This window comes from Aotus nancymaae, unplaced genomic scaffold (assembly GCF_030222135.1).
Source record: "Aotus nancymaae isolate 86718 unplaced genomic scaffold, 86718_ANA_hifiasm-v0.15.2.pri h1tg000029l, whole genome shotgun sequence".
NCBI classification, from domain to species: Eukaryota; Metazoa; Chordata; class Mammalia; order Primates; family Aotidae; genus Aotus; species Aotus nancymaae.
In genome coordinates, this window is record NW_026988442.1 from 21136560 (window position 1) to 21151465 (window position 14906).

General features: G+C 37.7%; 1 protein-coding gene across 2 annotated transcripts in view; it reads right to left on the bottom strand.

Moving 5' to 3' along the window:
• The window catches only part of CHD6 (chromodomain helicase DNA binding protein 6), a 199830-nt gene that overhangs the window by 128946 nt on the left and 55978 nt on the right, over positions 1-14906 (bottom strand). The gene's annotated exons all lie outside the window — the stretch shown is intronic.

Consider the following 14906-nt stretch of genomic DNA (forward strand, 5'->3'; position numbering starts at 1 on the left):
CAGGAGAAAAAGATGAAAGAAAAGGAAGATTTTTTGGGGGGATCTTTATCATATCAATACAGTCCATCCTCATAAACAAGCCTAAATCCGGAGGGAATTGGTCATTCTGACAGGACTCATTACTTTCAAAAAAAAAAAAAAAGAAAAGAAAAGAAAAGAAAAAAAGGAACACAATTTAGTTTGACTATCTTATTGCTGACTGAGCACTTGAGATGGCTTTGGAGAAGGAGGAGCTAAGTGGACATAAAAGGAATTTAAAATCAAATATTAAAAAATGGTTAAGGTGGTAAATTTCCTATCATATGCTTTTTACCACAATTTTAAAAATTGTTTTAATGGGCTACAAGGCAGGAATAAATCCAGCAGTGAGATGACAGGTATCCAGGTAAAGCTAGGCTCCTGTGAGGTGCAGAGCCATCCTTGGGAGATTTCTGAATTCTGTGCCAAGGGCACCTGGCCCTCAAGGAACAAGTTTTTGTTTAGCATACAAGGGTGTAAAGACTAGGCTTTCAAAGATAACATAAAAGATCTATTCCCACCGAGGCAGCTCTCTGGTGGTCAGAGTGAGACACTCTCTTCAGCTCGCATCTCATGTCCAGGTCTCTTTTCTGAAGAACAGGGGTCCCCAAAGAAGCTAGAAGCAGGAGGCAGTAAGGGGGCATTCAATCCTTAGGCAATAACCAGAGCAGCAGCTAACATTTATTTAAAACACATCATATGGGTATACTAGGGCTGTGCAAGGCATGTTTCGTGACCTCTAATCTTTATAACAGTCCTCCAGGGTCAGTATAAAGATAAGATGCCCATTTTGTATACAGAGAAATGGAAGATTAGTGATGTTAATTGATGTGCCCAAGGCTAGTAAGTACAGGAGCTTGGATTTGAACTCTCTGGCCAAAGCTAACACTCACTTCAATGAGCACTGTATGACCTCCCAGGGAACTACAATGATTGCTAGGCCACCAGATCAGCATGATGAAACTTGGTTAGAAATCTTAAATGCAGCCAGGGATCCTGGTTCACACCTATAATACCAGCACTTTGGGAGGCTGAGGTGAGAGAACCGCTTGAGGCCAGGAGTTAGAGACCAGCCTGGGCAACAGAGCAAGACCCTATCTCTTCTACTAAAAAAAAATTTAAAACATTTGCCAGCAGTGGTAGTGCACACCTGTAGTACTAGCTACTTAGGAGGCTGAGGCAGGAGGATCACTTGAACCCAGGAGTTTTAAGTTACAATGAGCTATGATTGTGCTGCTGCACTCCAGCCTGGCCAATAGAGCAAGATTCTATCTCTTGAAAATAAAAATAAAAATAAGTGTTAAATGTGATGGTACATGCAATCACTTTGGGAAAGGTCATGTAGTTCTTGATGAAAAAGCAGATATTAGTAATAAAATATATAAAATTACAATTGAAAAGTCTACCAGAAATGTATTTTTGAAGCACTTTGGGAGCTTTGAAAATATATTTGATGAATATTAAAAAATATAAGACAAAAATATTTATTTCATGTGTCTCAAGGTCAGTGGGGGGAAAGGCAAAAGAGCCTAAATAAAAGCTTTGTTTCAGCTTCTACCAAGTGCATTAAATCACCACTTTGAAATGGACCCTAAAAGGAACAGGTTAGAGATGATGGGCCACAAAGTCTCAACAGTATTTTACAAATTATGACAACAATTTAAATAGAGACAAGAATCCAGGAAAATAAGAATGAAATGGAGAGGGTCCACTGGCAACACATGCAGCAATGCTAGTTCATCAACTGCACTGTTAGTAAGAAACCTGTTTCTATGATTCCAAATTATCAATCCACAATATTCCTGGAAAAGACACTTAAAAGACTTGAATCTAGATAAACCGGATCAGGTCAGCTGAAAAGGAGTTAAGAAGTAATGAAAAAAATTATGGCTCTGGGCAGTGGTTTCCAAACAGACGTCCATGGACAAACCTTTAAGAATTATTCAAGAACTTGAAAGTCAAAATAGATTCTAATTAAGAAAACCATCCAGAATAATAAGGTTATCTGTTACAGAATCTTCTTCATCAGTTATAACCATTTCCATACCTTTTCAACAGAAGGCCTTAAAATAATATACTAAAACTGAGGCAGCAAAAACCATTAAATTTCAGTACATCAGGTTCAAAGAAATTAAATGAGCATATTTCACTGTACTTTTTTGTTTTGGGTCAGGAAACACATATTTCTGTCTGTAACAAATCCACACATGGATACCTGACAATCACTGCCTGTAAGCTGCTTCCAAGCTGGTACTATTCTCTGTCCAAGCTCCTGAGGAATATATAGAGAGAGCTTTTCATTCTTACTCATATAGACAGTATTTACTAACCATTTAAAAGTTTCTTCAAATATTGGCATGGCAAACAGGTATATATAGAGATGTGAAGGTTGAAAGGGAAGATACTCTCCAAGCTGTGATGACATTTCCCTCCCCCAAATTTAGGATGATTCTTTCTTTGAAAGAAAAATTTAATAAAGTGATAATACTATTAGACCTCCTCCAATTTTTCCTAAATAGTATGGATATTTTATGTGAAATATAGTAATTAAGAAATTTAAATTTTTTCATTTAAAACTTTAATACACACCAAAATTACTAATTTTTGCATTTTAAAGAACATTATCAAGAAAGTACAGTTGGCCCTCTAAATCCATGGGTTCTGCATCTATGGAATCAACCAACTGAGGATTGAAAATATTTGAAAACAAGCAAATAATTAAAAACGACAATACAATTAAAAATAATACATATTTAAAAACAACATACTACCACAACTATTTCTGTAGCATTTGTGTTGTGTTAGGTACTATAAGTAACCTAGAGATGATTTAAACTCTATGAAAGGACGTGTATGGGTTATATACAAATACTACCCATTTTAAATAAGGGACTTGAGCATCTTCAGATTATGATATTCACGGAAGGCGTTAGAACAATCCTTCATGGATGCTGAGGAACAACTACATAAAGAAAATCCCCAAAATGGAAGAAAATATTTGCAAATCATTTATCAGATAAGGGTCTAGTGTCTAGAATATATAAAGAATACTTACAACTTAATAATAGCCAAATTCAAGGACACAATGATACTATTTTACACCCACTTAAGATGGCTATAATAAAAAAAGACAACAATAATTTTGGCAAGGATGTAGAAAAACTGAAACCTTCATACATTGTTGATGGGAATATAAAATGGTGAAGCCACTTAACAGTGTGACAGTCCTTCAAGAAGTTAAACACAGCAAATGATCCAACAACTCACAGTTAGCAAATGATCTTGCAATTTCATTCATAGATTCACACCCACACTCACACAAAGAATTGAAAACAGGTGTTTAAACAAAATCTTATACACAAATGTTTACAGCAGCACTATTCATAATAGCCAAAAGGTGGAAGCAACCCTGTTCATCAACAGATGAACAGACAAACAAAATGTGGTATGTCCATACAATGGCATATTATTCAGCCACAAAAAGGAGTGAAGCGGGGCTGGGTGCCATGGCCCATGCCTATAATCCCAGCACTTTGGGAGGCCAAGGCGGGTGGATCACATGAGGTCAGGAGTTCAAGATTACCCTGGCCAACATGGTGAGACCCCACTCTACTAAAAACACAAAAATTAGCCAGGCAGAGTGGCACACGCCTGTAATCCCAGCTACTCAGTAGGCTGAGGCAGGAGAACCACTTGAGCTTGGGAGGTGGAGATTACAGTGAGCTGAGATTGTGCCACTGCACTCCAGCCCAGGCAACAAAGTGAGTTTGTCTCAAAAAAAAAAGGACGTACTAAAACATGCTATACCATGGATAGACCTTGAAAACATGCTAAATAAGCCACACACAAAAGGCCACATAATTCCATTTATCTGAAATGCTCAGAAAAAAACAAAGAGACAGACTGGGGGTTATGACAATGTTCTAAAATTAAATAATGGTGATGTTTACACAATCTTGTGAATATTATAAAAACCACAAAATTACATATTTTAAAAGGGTGGGTTTTATAGTATGTAAATTACATTTTTATTTTGAAAAATCCAATACAAGGACATACCGAAAATGGTGCTCTCATATGTTGCTGGCAAGAGTGTAAACTATTAAAAGCCTTTTTTTGCACAGAATAGCAACATATAGTGAATTCTTGTAATTTTATGTTGCCTTGACATCCATTTTGGATGTACACTGGACTTTCTTATACCAGAAGTGGAGGTTGATCACCTTTGATACAGTTTCTACCTTTGACACTGCCTCCTCCCAGTTCCTCAAGGTGGTCAATCCAGATATCTGCCTTTTACAACTGCCTCCTGGTGACCACCCACCTAAGAGACAGCCAGAGAACCTACTGATGTGTCTTGCCCCACTGGCCCCCACACCCTGAATGGACTGCCCCGATATGCCCCAGTGACTCCACTGAACTCTAACTGCTTGCTCTAAATCCAGCAATTAGGACTCCCTGCAGGAAACCTGCTTGGGTAATGGATAATGGCCTGGACCCCAATGAAGGCTTTGATTCTTGGGTTCATCTTTCTCTCTCTTGCTCCCCACACACTGACTAAACATGTGTGCCCTGGACAGTTCTTTACTTCTCATTGGCCCTATGAGGTGTGCCGCTCTCTTCTCTCTAGGATCTGCAAGCAATAAAACTGTTTCTGTTATTGCACATTTTGTTATGTCATCTTCTCTGTATCTCACCTGACTGACATACATTAACTAACTCTCCTCCTGGTCTGGGCTCTCCTAGAGGGTGGGTATCTTGGTAGGAATAAACTAGACACAAAACACAGGTTAGACAAGAGCCACAAGGTGTCTGCCAGTATAAATAGGTCTTCCGTGAGAGGGACACCTGGTCACTGGTCACTTAGGCATTAGGCTGCCCTCCAGGATAGAGAAGTATCTGGTGAAAGGCACACTGTAAACACACACGACCACTCCCCTGGAGCCCCATCAGGGCAGGGCTAGAATTTATAGTCACTATCCAGGGAGCAACCTTAAGACCAAATTAGAGAAAAATACAACACAATAATACTAAAATTTTAATTGTGTATATCCTTTTAAACAAAGCAACTTCTCTTCTAGAACATAAATTAAGGAAAGACATAAGTACTCCAAAGGATTATGTATAAGAATATCTGATACGCAATTGGTTTTAATAGAGAAAAAAGCTATAAATAACCTGTTTGCCAATCTTTAGGAAAATATTTAAATAGTACATCCATCGTCTGGAATAATACTATACAGGCATTATTATACAGAATTTAAAAAGACAAGAAACATATCTACATTTGGGAAGCAAACATAGAAATGGTCTAATCTCATTTTTGTTTTTAAAAAATACTATATGAATGACAGCTTTTGAAAATAATTTTTTAAAGTCTGCACGGGCATATACCAAACATTAACCATCATCACGTCTGAGTGATATGACTGTGGGCAACTTTCACTTCTTTTTTGTTCTTTGTTTTTACCTGTCTCCCATGAGTAGAATGTAAGTTTCATGAGGCAGTAATTTTGTGGTATTCCCTAGTAACTAGAAAAGTACCTGGCTTATGGTATAATTCAATCCTGTGGTTACCCAATGAAACAGATACCTACCATTTGGAAAAGAGAAAAAGGAAGTCTACAGAACTGTATGTGTAAACAGAAATGGCAATAAATATCTATGCATAGAACAAAGAATAGAAGAAAACCAAAATGTTAATAGTAATTATCTGAAATTATCTATGCAAATTTGGTTGTTTTATTTTTAATAGACGTCTACAGTTTCAGTAATGAGAATGTATTACTTTCATGGTATTTTTAATAGAAAAACTTTCACACACGCAACAGAAAAACTTTATAGATTTTTATAATAAACGGGAAAAACTGTTTTGTCAGACAATTCATGTTTTTTCCAATCATAAAGATTCAAGAATCAAAGGCAGAATATGAGAGGTGCCAGCACTGAGAGATTACGTTTGACTGAAGTGCAGGACAAAGTGTGCACTTTGCACTTGGGCTGGAAAGGCCACCACACACCCTTCATCCAGTTGTGCTTCCTTGCACCTCCAACCCAGTAGTAAGCAAGGCCTGGCCCCGGCTCCCGCTGCTGGCTGGCTTTGGAGTCTTCTATTTTCCCCAGCAGGGAGAAGATGGTGTTCTGTGGTAAAAATTAGCTAAACATAAAAATGAGTAGAAAAACTCATCAAAATTTGCAACCTTCTATCTTTTTTAAAATTAAAAGTTCAAATAATAAAAATGAAAATTCAAAGTAAGAGGTAACTGTTCCTATTAATAAATCAGTGTGTGGACAACATTTCAGATAGCTAAAATATCTAATTAAAATTAGGATTGTCTTCTTTTTTCACCTTCACTTTTTTCTGAAAGATGTTTTTTAAAACAGGTATTTGACTACGGAACATACTAAATGCAGGGGAAAAAAAATTCCTCACATATCCTTGGCTTTTATTTTGCTGCAACTGTACTGGAACTTATCCATTCAGCAAAGACATTTGTGTGGAATTAGCAAGACTGACCTGAGTAGGGGCAGGAACAACATCTGTCCCATTGTGCATTTGTCTGTCTCTTCTCCCTCTGGTTCTTTTTCTGCATTTAGTATACAGACAGTCCCCAACTCATAATGGTTTGACTTACGAGTTTTTGACTTTATGATGGGTTTATCAGGACATAACTTCATCGTGAAGTCCAGCAACATTTGTATTTTAATCTATCTCTACTGAGGAGTCCTGTGCTTTAGGTGACAAAGCAGGTACTTTGATCCTCATGTTCTTCACACAGTCACAGCTGGTTAGAACCAGGAGGAAGAGAGTTCAGTTGCATGTATTTAAGGATAATTCAGGTGGAGAAATCCAGTAGGCGCTTGGATAATTTTCCAAGGAAAATTTCTACAAGAACAAATTAGACAGCTCAGGAAAAATAAAGAGAGAAGAGAAAACAGGACCATATTCTGATACACACTAACATTTAAGGATCCCCAGAGGAAGAAGAACCTACAGAATGAGAAGAAACAGATGAGCAAAGTCATTGGGAAAAAATGTAAGACAGAAAGCATGATATCCTAGGAGCCTGAAGAAGAGAGCATTTCAAGACAGAATCATCACAGGCATCAAATGCTGCTGAGAAGCAGGTAAGTTAAGCACTAAAGAGTGGACAACAAATTTGGTAATGTCAGTTTTTTCAGCACCTCTCCACCCCTAAATCCTCGATTCTGTCATTTTTAGTCCCCACCTTTACTTCCATATTTTTGCATTTAAAATGGGGAGATGAGGGTAGGGGATACTTTTCTCTTATGATGTTTCAAGAGTCTTAGAAATTTGAATTCTCTAAATCTGCAACCAACCTAATTCTTGTAAACTCTAGGCAGTAACAAAAACTGCAGGCTTAATGACTAAATTTAGATACTGACAGGGAAGAATTAGGAGGAGAGAGGGAAAATAATAATTAATAAGTGCCTGTGTTGTTTTTTGAAACTACTTGTTTTTTTCCAACAACTATGGCTTTGGGTAGACCAAAACCTCACAGTAACTCAATTTCCTAATCTGCCTAAGTGGAATGATGTTTGCTCTACCAACCAAGGCCAGGAGATACCTCTTTTAGAATTATTTGGTGATATATTCTAGGACAAGCAGATGTTGAACAGAATCTGGTGGAGTGAATAAGACTATTTTCCTACCTCTTCATTCCTGGCCCACCTGTAGTTTTACTGTAGCTTTGGGCTACCAGAGACCCTGGGCCCAGAACTTAGGCCAACTCTGCTCATATCAATGCCACATAATAAACCAAGACTGTGGCCTAGAGTTAGAAAGACTGTATTCATGGATAAGGAATGGTACTTTTATATATCTCAGCCCTGTAGTCACAATGACTCTGAGCACCCAGAATTATTTTGAAATTTTAAATATAAAATAGATGCCAATAATAATAATTTTATTAAAAATTGGATATTAGGAAGATACAAAGCTTATTAAATGTATCACATAACCAAAACAACCTTAAGACAGAGGCATATTATGACTCCATTTTACAGAGTAGAAGCCTAGATAGGCTAAATAACTTACCTTGGTCACGCAGCTAGTAAGTGGTAAAGCTAAGATTTGAACCCAGATTTGACTCCTATTTCAAGGGCCATTGCTCTTAATTACTTCACACTGCCTTGTGTACTGGATACAACAAACTTAGAAATAAGAATCAGCAAGAACCTCTAACCAAGCTCTATTTTGTTTCTATCAACCATTCCCCAACACACCTGTACCTTCTCAACCTTTCCCCAGAAGACTTTCAACTCACTAACTTTTCCTCTTCTATACATTTCTTCATAAATTCACTTGTTCTCCAGATCAGATGAGAAACACATCAAGAATAAACAATTTATTAAATAAATGGACATATATTAAGTAAATGTAGTAGGACATATATTAAATAAATGATGTCTAAGACTTTTCAACTTCACCCAGAAGGGTCCTAAGATGAGGGTCATTTTAAACATGGACTTGGCAGCTACCAAAGGTCTACAACCACCATCCGTAAGAATGTAATTTGTTAGCAGTAGACATCATTTTTCTTTTATCCTTACAAAATGAGAATGTTTTGTTCTCAGTATCTAAATATTACATAGTTCCCGGACAGTGAGTTCATGATAAAGTTACAAACCACAACAAAATGAAAAAGAAGCTCCTATTGTACTTTTGCTTTTTTCATAATACTTTAACACTTTGGGCTAGTTTTCCCAAGGGTGGATCAAAGCTTATGCAGAGGGGCCGGGTACTGTGGCTCATGCCTATAATCCTGGCACTTTGAGAGGCTGAGATGGGTAGATTGCCTGAGCTCAGGAGTTTGAGACCAACCTGGGCAAAAGAGTGAAACCTCGTCTCTACTATAATACAAAAAAATCAATTGGGTGTGGTGGTGGGTACCTATAATCCCAGCTACTCAGGAGGCTGAGGCATGAGAATTGCTTGAACCCAGGAGGTGGAGGTTGCAGTGAGATGAGATTGTGCCACTATACACCAGCCTGGGCAACAAAGTGAAACCCTGTCTCCAAAAAAAAAAAAAAAAAACTTAGGCAGAGGAAGACAATTCTTCACAGTCACATCAATACTTGTGTGTGAGCTAAAAAACGTCACGGATCCAAATCCTTCATCACGACTTTGAAGCTGTGCCAAAAACTTGGTTACCAGAGTTTCCCAGATGCCTCTAGTCAAGACAGGAGATGAGGCAATTCTACTAATTGTTTTTAGTAGTCTTTTTTATGATAGTGTTTTCTACATGTAAACTTACAAGACTTGCAGCTTCTTTATGCATAGGATTTTAAAATTTTATTTCCATTAAAAAAATTTATGTCTGTCTCATAAATGCTAGTGACATATTTGATAACATAGTAACATAAACTAAAAACCATAGTGCAATTTAAATATTAAATGTTAATATTAATATTGTTATAATTAATCCTACTTATAATTTTTAATGTTAATATTTAATACAAAAATTAAAATATTAGTATTTAATACAAAAATTAAAATATTAGTATTTTAATAAAATATAGTAATATGATTACTATCTCATATGTACTAAAATCATGTTATATAATCACATAATCATATGATTACATCACAGTAACCATATGTTACTGTGTATGTATAGTAATACATCATAGTAATATATAATATGACTACATAGTAACATATGATTACTATGTAGTATTATAGTTAAAACTGTATCAACTTATATATAATTTACTTTGGTCTTATAAAGACCCTAAATAAATGTGCTGGCAAACTCTATGATTCTAGTCAGGATGGGCCTCTGAGGTCGAGTTCAAACTCCCATCTCAACCTTTCTAACAAACAAGCAAAGAATTAGGAGAGAGAGAAAATAATAACGAATAAGTTCTAGAGGCAGGAAGCTTACTGCTCACAAGGCATATGGCAGAGCCGCACAGCTCAACTACTCAGGATGTCCTTCTTTATATGAAGCTAAAGCCTACCCTCCTCTAACTCTCCCCATGTGTCCCATTCTTTTCCACAGGTCCAGCAATAGATACATTTAACCTCTTTTCCATGTGATGCCCTTAAGTCTTCATTTCTTCAGGCTACACAGTCCTAGCTTCATCCACAGCTCACATGAAATAAGTCAGTGTTATTTTGCTATTCCAGTCACTTTATTCTGGTCTCGAGTATATGTTTCTGAACATAAAGTGAATTAGAATAATGGAAAAAAAACTATTAAGATGTGTTCAAATAGGGGAAAGCATTTAATACTCAGACTTCTTTTCCTTTTTGGAGGAGGGAGGAGAAAAGAGGTGGAGTGGTACCTTTTAAGTCCTTTTGACAGGATTCTAGGGTGAGGCTGTTTTGAATCTTGGTTCTACTAGACAATTTACTGACTAACCCTCTTTATACATGTTGGAAAAGGCCTTCCAATGACTACCAAACTCAAGGTCTCACTAATATTAGCCCGGATGATCTTCAGATCCTCTGTAGGATGAGGGCAAAGGTAAATTATTCACTTAACCATATTATTGACTTTGCTATTCTTCCTCTTTCACTGTTGTGAACTATGAACTGTGACTTAGTGATCCATCCTATTAGTAAACATCTTCCTAAGGAACTGAGTTCTCATCTCTCCCTAGAGGACTGCCAGGACCAATTCTTTTGGGAATTTGGCAGTCTACTAATCCACCATGATTCTCTGTCCTAGTTCACCCTTGGTCACCACCCAAAATTTAGCACCACACTCCAGGCCTTTCCTTTCTCCCTTCCTACCATGTCTTTCAACTTTCCAAATCCACCTATATTATTCTCTTCCATCCAAAGCTTTCCTTCTGAGTCCCGTGAAACAAAAAGCCTGACCTGGCTCCCCACAGAAGATATCACCTCTTTTTAGAACACTCTCAAATTCTTTGGTGGGGCTGACCTTCCCTCAGCCCCCATACTCTCCAATTACAGAGCATGATTTTCCACCACAAGGTAAAACTCGGGCTCTTTCGAGGCATATTTCATCCCCTGGTTATATAAATAGTTTGTAATCAGGCTAGACATTTCTTGAGAAATTATTTTCGTTACTAAAGAACCTGGCCCCAAGTAGAACGCAAATATTTCTGAATTAATATTAATGAATTAATGCTGAAAAACTCAACAAATATTTGTTTAGTGAATAAATTATACCCATATTCACTCCAGGGAAGAAAATAAGGTCTAATAATCCGAAAGTCTTTGATATTCTCACAGCATATCTGAAGAAAACTCTTCCCATCTTTATGTTTTCTAGAGGACCTAAGAATGAAGGGCTTTGCTTACCAACTCTTAGCATGGGGTCAGGAAGCAAGGTTCTCCTGTAGTTATTCAAGTCTGGGTTACCTCCTGGTTACAGCTCCAAGCTGTCATCCTATTTATAATATTATGTATTTCTATTGTATTCACTGCTTATTAACTGTCTTCTACACTGGATATGTGGTCCCAAAGCCCTCTTACCCCTTAAGATTATACCGGCCTACAGAACATATTATACATTACATAATATTTATCATTTTTTTATGCTTTTCCCAGTGCCAAGCAAGAAGCTGAGATGAATAAAAATCAATATTCCTATATCACAGTTTTGTTGTTGCTAACATTAAGATGTGCCCTCTTGCAAAGAAGTATTTACAACTATATTATACAACAAAACAATAGTGCCAAATAGGTTTTCAATGATTAGAGTTCACATTTTATTTCTCTCTCTCTTTCTGTTTTTTTTTTTTTTTGAGACGGAGTTTCATTCTTGTTGCCCAGTCTGGAGTGCAGTGGCGCGATCTCAGCTTACCACAACTTCTGCCCCCCAGGTTCAAGCGATTCTCCTGCCTCAGTCTCCTGAGTTGCTGGGATTACAGGCATGCACCACCAGGGCCAGCTAATTTTGTATTTTTAGTAGAAATGGGGTTTCTCCATGTTGGTCAGGCTGGTCTCAAACACCTGACCTCAGGTGATCCGCCTGCCTCAGCCTCCCAAAGTGCTGGGATTATAGATGTGAGCCACCACACCCAGCCACATTTTATTTCTCTAATTTTTTTTCTGCCTAATAATGCTTAATCATCTTAAGAATTAAAATAAACATATTTCTTAGAAGCAGTTTAGTTCTTTTTAATGTAGATAAAAAGTCTATAGCTCTCCCAAGTGATTCATTTTTAAACATTTTATTAAAGTCTATTTTTCTCGTAACCCTTCTTTAGGCAAAACAAAGTCAATCTCTGAACCCTCTGTTCTGGGCACAGTACTCCTATTATGCCCTTTCTGGTTAATAAGAAGCATGATTATTTATTACTGAGTTTTAATTTAATTTGTAAAAATCTACCATCTCAGTTTAATTTATCTTGATAAGATTTTGAACAAAGAAATGAGGACTATCAAGATCAGAGTATATTTACATGCTATTTTTCTCCAGCGAAGAGGAAAAGTGAATTAATAGGAATGAGGGTTTTTAAAAGGTGGATGTTTTATTTGCTGCTACTTCTAACATCTCAGAATCATGGTAAGAGAAAAGACAAAGTCTGATGCTTACTTTTACTGTTAAACTGAAAGATTCCTTGCCACTGACAAACTGAATACCAAGTACTCGACAAATTACCCCACTTAATCCTAATCTTATGATGTGAGGCATGTATGATTGCTCCCATTTAAGTGATAGAAAAACAAGGCTGGCTTTCGTCTTTCGGCTCAAGGGAGGTCAAGGTGCAACCTTCTTGGGCTGTCTTGAATCGAATTCATCTGACACCAGCTGCCTCCACCATGCCACTGAAGTTCAATCCCAATGAGATTAGATCGTTAGGGTGAAGTTGGTGCCATGTCTGCACTGGCCCCCAAGATCTGTCTCCAAAAAAGGTTGGTGATGACATTGCCAAGGCAACTGGTAACTGGAGGGGGTCTAGGATTACAGTGAAACTGATCATTCAGAACAGACAGACCCTGACTGAGGTAGTACCTTCTGCCTCTGCCCTGATCATTAAAGCCCTCAAGGAACCGCCAGGAGACAAAAACATAAAAATATTACACAGTGGAAATATCACTTTTGATGAGACTGTCAACATTGCTCGACAGATGCAGCACTGATCTTTAGCCAGAGAACTTATTAGAACTATTAAAGAGATGCTGGGGACTGCCCAGTTTGTGGGCTGCAATGTTGATGGCCACCAACCTCGTGACATCATAGATGACATCAACAGTGGTGCTGAGGAATGCCCAGCTTGTTAAGAAGCACAAAGGAAAATATTTCAATAAACGATCATTTGACAAGGCTGAACTTACCCAAAGTTATACAACTAAATTAGGGTCAGAATTTCAATCTTGTTCTATGGAAATCAAAGCTGAAGTTCATTCCAGAATATGGGCCTCTTCTCTGTTAAGCACTGAACTCTCTCCATCCTGGAGCCTTTATTTTGCTTTAACTTGAACATAATTTTTTATTTTCATGCTCTGCAACTTCTTACAATTCAGTCATCAGTATGGCCTACCATCAGTATTTATAAGAGGAGCAGAAGCAAGCCTTTCTGCAAATGGCTCACTTGTTTAACCTCTTTCTCTATCCTATCTAATATTAACTTTTAAATGAAAAATCCCATTCTGTTCACCAACATTATCATGAGGTCTAAAACAAAAACACATCCAACTGAAGCTACGTAACAGCTGGCTAACACACCAAAGGTCTTAACATAAACCAGAAAATCTCACAAGAAAGAAACCAGAATTCATTTTGATGTAATTGCCATAGAATGTTTTGATTTAATAAATGCTTATCTTAAAGGATGTCTAAAAATAAAAAAAATGTGCAGATTCCTTTAAGAAATATAAACCTGCTCACATATCACAAATGACAACAGTTTTGAGGGTTTGAGGTTCTCTTCAGTAAGGTGTTCTTTGAGAAGGAGTCTCGCTCTTGTCATTCAGGCTAGAGTGCAATGGCACAATCTTGGCTCACTGCAACCTCTGCCTCCCAGGTTTAAGCAATTCACCTCCCTCAGCCTCCTGAGTAGCTGAGATTACAGGTACCTGCCACCATGCCTGGCTAATCTTCTTGTATTTTCAGTAGAGATGGGGTTTCACCATGTTGGCCAGGCTGGTCTCAAACTCCCGACCTCAGGTGATCTGCCTGCCTCGAACTCCCAAAGTGCTGGGATTATAGGTATGAGCCACTGCGTCCAGCCAGTGCTGTGTTCTTTTTAACAGCAGCATAATATTCCACTAGGTGGGGGTGCTATGATTTAAACAGTTCCCTTTTTGATGGATGTGTAGGTTCTTTTCCATTTTTGCTAACATATGTGAAACAGCAATTCAGCCTTTATACACACAGTTTTGCACACCTAAGTATATCCATAGGGTAAGTTCCTGGCAGATGGAACTGCCTTCCATGTAGTATTTGCCTATCAGCTGACAACTCTTTGAGCTAGGACAGATATAAATCCAGTGTGAAGACAGTATTTAGTCACTGCTCTTCTTGTTATCTGGCAGCAGATGAGTTAATTAATTTCCAAAATCAACCCATCCACTGAGGACAGATCAGAGGGTAGTCCTTGGAACCATAACCCTAAGTCACCCTATTATTAGACAAAGGTTCCCTAGGAGCAAACTGGAAAGGTAAGAGTGGCTAGTCTCATCCAACCTCTTTGTTACAGAGTCCCAGTGAAAAGCAGGGATTTAGATACCCCAGTTCCCAGGTTATCATTCAATTCCATAAAAGAAAAACCAGTCCATCAGAAATAGCCCATTTCCAAGAGACAGAGACAAATCTCCCATTTCACCTCCTGACTGAGGTCTGAGTTCCTTTGAATATATTACCACCCACAGCAAAGCAGTATCAACCAAGGAAAGAGATCCTGGCAAGATAAATCACACTCTCCATTCCACATCCCCTTCAAAA